At 41.2% G+C, this 6,198-nt stretch overlaps 1 non-coding gene across 1 annotated transcript; it reads left to right on the top strand.

Moving 5' to 3' along the window:
• Positions 1–257: 257 nt before the first annotated feature.
• On the top strand, positions 258–365 carry LOC120234386. The gene has a single exon (XR_005529067.1). It is a non-coding gene; the product is annotated as a U6 spliceosomal RNA (small nuclear RNA).
• Positions 366–6,198: the final 5,833 nt, after the last annotated feature.

Below are 6,198 nucleotides of genomic sequence, written 5' to 3'. Positions count from 1 at the left end.
TTTTCTTTCTTACAGTCTTCCCACTTCATCTATTTATTTCATCTATTTGGGTCCTGAATGTAACTATCCTCTGAAACAAGGGTCACAAGCATTCTTGTTAAATTTCCATCCTTGTGGCTAGGAGTAAATATGCAAGTGTTTTGATTGTAGCTCTACCTTGGTTCCAAGTCAGCTGGATGATCACGTTAGTTCCACTTAAACTTCTGTTTGATTGTGGTCACTGAACAGGGGGTGGCATCAGAAAAAGGACATGTTGTGTGCTTCCTTCAGCAGCACATATACTAACATTGGAATGATTCAGAGAAGATTAGGATAGCCCCTGCACAAGGAGAGAAAGGACAAGTGGAGTGAAAGAATCAGTTATTTCTGTGACTCTGTATAAGTAGGATTTTCAAAAGAAGAGGAAGACTCATCTGAATGTGTACAATGTCCATCAATATTACATTGCATGTTGTATATTTACGTATACAATTAGTGCTATATATACATCTATGTAATCAGACACAAAACCATTTATGCTGTCCCCTAGGACCATGTAAGTCTTTTTAAAACTTAATTTTGCTCTGAAATTTTTTTATTCTTTTCTCTAATTTTTTTTTAATTTCGTTAGGTTACTTTTATTACCATAGAACCTATTATGAACATAGGATTAGAAATTAACAGCAAAATGTATAGAGCTTCTACCACATTTATACCCCAAATACATTGACAATTAAATACAAACAAAATGACAATGAAAACCAAGTGACTACCACTAATTTAACATGGTAGTTGATGTTGCTTTGCTGAAATAAGCATCAACCAGGACATTTACTTTCTGATACGGGACTTGTGATGCAATCATACTGTGCAAGTCCCTAATACCTTTTCTGAAATCATTGGGGCAAGATGTAATAGGGAATTTTGAATTTTTCTTAGTTTAGAAAGGGGCATGTGCAATAAATACACTAATATTTTATAGTGTGCTATGTGAATATTCAAAGTGAGTGGGATAATTAAAACTCTAAATAGCCTAATGTTAGTGTGGGTCAGGCTTCAAACCTAATGAGTGTATCACAAGTTTATAAAACATGGCTAGAACATTTAACAAGTTTTTTTTTCTTGTATAGTTTATTATCAAGTTCTTTTCCATATAACACCCAGTGCTCATCCCAACAAGTGCCCTCCTCCATGCCCATCATCCCTTTCCCCCCTTGCCCACCCCCATCAACCCTCAGTTTGTTCTCAGTATTAAGAGTCTCTTATAGTTTGCCTCCCTCCCTCTCCTTAACTATTGTTCCCCCTTCCCTCCCCCATAGTCCTCTGTTAAGTTTCTCCTGATCCATATATGAGTGAAAACATATGGTATCTGTCCTTCTCTACCTGACTTATTTCACTTAGCATAACACCTCTGAGTATCATCCATGTTGCTACAAATGGCCAGATTTCATTCTTTCTCATTACCATGTAGTATTCCATTGTATAGATAAACCACATCTTCTTGATCCATTTGTCGGTTGATGGACATTTAGGCTCTTTCCATGATTTGGCTATTGGAACATTCAACAAGTTCTATGGCCTTCAGAGAATTATTTAAATGTAGTGGTCTCATCTATGAACTAATTTAATTAGATTAGAGGAACTAGCCCATGACCTGCAGAAAGAAAACCAGGATGTTTTTTCTTTAAATTTTTAAATGTTTTATTTATTTTTGAGAGAGAGAGAGAGAGAGAGAGAGCATGAGAAGGGGAGGGTCAGAGAGAGAGGGAGACACAGATTCCGAAGACAGGCTCCAGGCTCTGAGCTAGCTGTTAGCACAGACCCTGAGGCGGGGCTCAAACCCACGAACCACAGGATCATGACCTGAGCCGAAGTCAGATGCTTAACTGACTGAGCCACCCAGGCGCCCCTAAACCAGGATGTTTCTGCATGGCACTAGAAGTTGCAGAATAAATACTGTACTTATGATAAGTGGGCTCCTTTCTTAAGTAGGCATATGCCATGTACAGTGCCAAACTATAGGTTAAAATAAGGACCCAGAGATAAATGATGCCAATATCTGGACTCAGGGACCTCATATCCAGCAGGAGAGACAGACCTGCCAATGAACCCCTGATAATTCAGTGTAGTGAGAGTAACAGTATCTGCATTTGGAAAATGCAAAATGATGCCCTAAATGGGGGGAGACTGGGGCACACTTTTATTGGTCAGTGATACTGGTATTGGAGTGGGTTTTGAAGGATGAATAGGAATTCACAAGACAGTGGGGTATTATTAAAATCAATCTAACCTTTTAGAGACAAATGAACTAATATTGTAGAGGGCACTTGAAGAGAAATCAATTCTCCTTTGATGTTTACCAGCTGAATCATTTATAGCCTATTCTGAGCCAATGCCCAACCCAATGTTAATGCTCTCCTGCACCAGGCATGAAGGTAGAGCACACATCAGTTTGTGGCATCTCTTTTCTCTGTAGGGAAGAACATGCAGTTCTCGGGTCCCACTTTGGTCCTACTTGCTTTCTAATATTGAAAATGCTAAGTGAACCAGATTCTTATCTATTTATTAAGACATTCGCTGGGTTCTCTAAGACATGTGGCTTCTCCACCCTTTCCCCTCCTTCCTGTAACCCCCCAACCAGTTCCTGTTTGTGGGAACTTGAAAATGATAAACCTAAATCATTGAGGTTGTTTTAACTCTTGAACTTTTCATTGATCGGCCTCTCCCCAAAGGAATGAATTAATCAGAGTAATTCCTTGAATGCAATGCGAAACCTCTGCGGGTAGTGGGCTGGCATACACAGAGGGCTCCCTAGCACAGCCTCGATTCATAAGGGGCTCCACTGAAGGACTGATGGTTAGCATAAATTTAAACAAAGTTTCTCTAAATACCTATTTAGCATTTATTCAACAGAAAGGCAGAAAACTGCATGGAGACTGGGCAGGGAAAAAAGACTTTGGTGACTGCAGTTTGTGTCACCCCTAAAATTCTCTGTGGTCCCTCTTCTCGCCCTCTCTCTATGGCAGAAGTGAGGCCCCAAAGAGAAATGGGAGCAAATTTTTTAGAAGGCCACTCATCAATCGACTAATGTTACTGTACATGTTCCTTGGAAATCCCACCCCTCATCCCCAAGTGGCCTGTAGAATAAACTTTCAAATTTATGCAGTAGACCCCTGACTCCCTGAGAAGAACCCAGGAAAGCAGAATTGTCTTCATATTACAGTGCCCACTTGCAGTGCCATTTGGGTGACCCTTTCAGTTGGTACCTTGCTGCCATCCCTAAGGATCAATCCTAATCTCTCCTAGAATTCCATGAGGAGAGCTTCTGAAGAAATAAAGACATCCACATGAACATTTCTATTCTGAACAAAGCAGGCTCACCCCCAAACCCTTGTAAATTGTATCTGAAAAAGGAATTGTGAAGCTGATTCATCTCTTTCAGATTGGATAGAAAGATGCCTGGTGCTAGTGACAGAAAGATGAGAACATTATCATCCCTGACTCTCATTCTAGATTAATCACTGGGCATTGCAATTTGACCAAATTCCCAATGTTAAAATGACAGTTGTGTTATGGTTTTTCCCATATTCCTTCAAGAAACTCAGCTGAGTGATGTTTCAAGTGTCAACACTGCCCAAACAGTGTGGTTTGGGGGCTCAAGTCATCACGAAAGGCAAGGGATGGGCTTTTCTTGGTGATGCATTCATGTTCCAGCACACAGCGCGTCTGGAGTGCTGGTGCAGAATCTGTAATGTAATGTCTGCATTTTGGCATCTCAATCAGTGTTCACTGCACTGCTCTCCTTCACAGTTTGTGGTATAGTTCCCCTTCACCACATTCACACCTGTCTGTGCAAAAGGCTTGCATAATGCAGAGTGTGGTTTAAGATGTGTGAAAACTTCATCCAGATCTTGGGAGATTGCCCATTTGTCTTTGATCTCAAAGCCAGTCAAGGAGAAAAACTATGTCTATTTCTAATTGGAGCCGTATGCAAGCTCAAAAGAGATACATCCTTACAAAAAAAGCTCAAGAAAAAGAAAGCAAGATAAACTTTCTTTACAGCACTTTGTCACAGATTTTTCCACTTTAAGTGTGTTTTCAATCCAGAGTGGTGTAAATGAAGGCAGCTGTAGATATGACTGAGGACTGTGCATGAAGGAAGCAAAGCAGGAGATTCTTTGATATGCTGGGGAGCAAGAGGGGAGGTGGATGGAGCAGTCAAGAAGGTAAAAGGTTGCCTTTGACAACATGAGTCTTCACCAGAGTCCCAGTGCAGATTTCTTGTGAGAACTGGTCAACAGGCTGAGTTCTGTGCATGGCTGTCACAGAGCACAAGTGGAATGGTGTGCAAGGGCCAGCAGAAGTCAGAGAGGAGCCAGAAGAAAAGATGGGATGTTCTAGGGACTCATAGGAAAAGATAGGCACCATCACAGGCCATGTCACTGGAGTCCAGGCTGAGTTTGAACAGATTTGCAAGACTCAGAAGCTTCTAGGCTGCATTGGGGCTTTCCATTCAGTAGGTCATAGGAAAATATTGAAAAGGCCATAAGCCCATTATCTGAGGATAGAAGAAAAAAATACATTGTAAAGCAAACCACCAAGTGATGGATTAACAGCATTATACATGGAAAATACCTTACATCATAAATTGTCAGTACCCAGGGGATCCAAGTGTCCATATATCCATAGATAGACTTCAAAGAAATCCATGAACACCCTGAAATTACATGCAAAATGTTATCAATGGAAGTAACTAGCATTTATGGAATATTCACTATGTATTATTGTGCTAAATGCTTAATACATAATTATTTCACACTCACAACAGCTCTGTAAGAAAGAAACAAACCTGAAAATCAGGGACTTTGAGCTAACCTCATGAAGGTCCACATTACCCATGAGAAGCAGAGCAAGGGTGTAAACTCACAAATTATTAGCCTGTAGGCTCACCTGGGTCCCTGTAATATGCCCTCTGAACTTTGCTGAATCCAGAGTCAGATTTTGTTACCATTTCAAAAGCTGTTTCTACACAGAGAAAAGGATTAGAAAAATGGACTGATGGGCCTACTGGGACTCAGGTTCTACTCCTTTTTTCCAGGGGCCTAAACATTCCAGGCACCTTCGTGTATAATATTCCATTCCATCAGTACAGGGAGTAGAACGAGCTCCATTTGACAGTCAGAAACACTGACTTCAGAGTGGTCAAGTCACAGTACTTTTGGTAACTGGAAGTGAGTTTGAATCCTGGTCTTCTACTCTACCAACCTACTACCCAGTTCCAAAGGAACAGTGGAAGACTTTCCAAGAGGCCAAGCTGGTGGACTCTTGGACTGGAGAACAGTCATCCAGAAGGCTGGTTGAAAGATTGTCATGAGATCCATCGAATCAAATCGCAGTTTGAATTCTGCAGAAGAAGGGGCCTCAAGAGATGTGACTTAATTGTTGGACATAGAGACCCATAAAACATGCACAAGCACCAGGGGAGAACAAAGTCACTGGAGACTTTTGACTCTGAGCTTGTCCACTCTACTGACAGAATAGCCATCATACCTGTTAAGAACTTCAGAATCACTGTGCCTGCCTGACCTTGTGTGGTGTTCTTCACCTTTCTGTGGGAAGAGCTGAGCAGGCTGTACATGCAATTCCTTGGGAAGAACAAAAGGAGCTGCAGCTGAAATGCTCCTGTCTGGAGTGGTTGCAGGCACCCCTGCGGCAAGTAAACCCCAAAAGTCTCAGGAGACAAGTACAGGACTATTAACATACACGGAAGTCCTAGCAGACACCGTTTGGAATTTCATCACCAAACAAAGGGAGGAAGGGAAGTAAGGGCTGGACTATTTCCTGAGCACCTGATTGGCTGAACTGATGAGAGTGGCATACTGCTAACCATCATTTAGTTGGAATAAAAGCACAGTTTAGCATTTTTAAAGCAAAGGAACAAAACATAGAACAGAAGAATACTTGTGAAAGAGCCACCATAAAGGGAAAATGGTCTTCTGCTTGAGGGGAGGGGATGACCTATTACAACTTCAAACACCTGAGTAAGTCAGTAACATCTGAAGACACTTAAGAACTAGCTGAACAGCAGTTTCATTGGCCATTTGACATATACTTAATGGTGGAGCAATAGCTGAAGAAAAAAGAAAGCTTTTGTAAAACATCCTCAGTGAATGGAAAGAGACACAGCATCAGACTTCTAGAAAAAGACCCAACAGCTGA

The sequence above is a fragment of the Hyaena hyaena genome, unplaced genomic scaffold (genome assembly GCF_003009895.1).
Source record: "Hyaena hyaena isolate Hyena2069 unplaced genomic scaffold, ASM300989v1 scaffold_107, whole genome shotgun sequence".
In the NCBI taxonomy this organism is placed as follows: domain Eukaryota; kingdom Metazoa; phylum Chordata; class Mammalia; order Carnivora; family Hyaenidae; genus Hyaena; species Hyaena hyaena.
The sequence above is the reverse complement of the archived record's forward strand: the minus strand, read 5'-3'. Positions and strand labels throughout refer to the sequence as shown.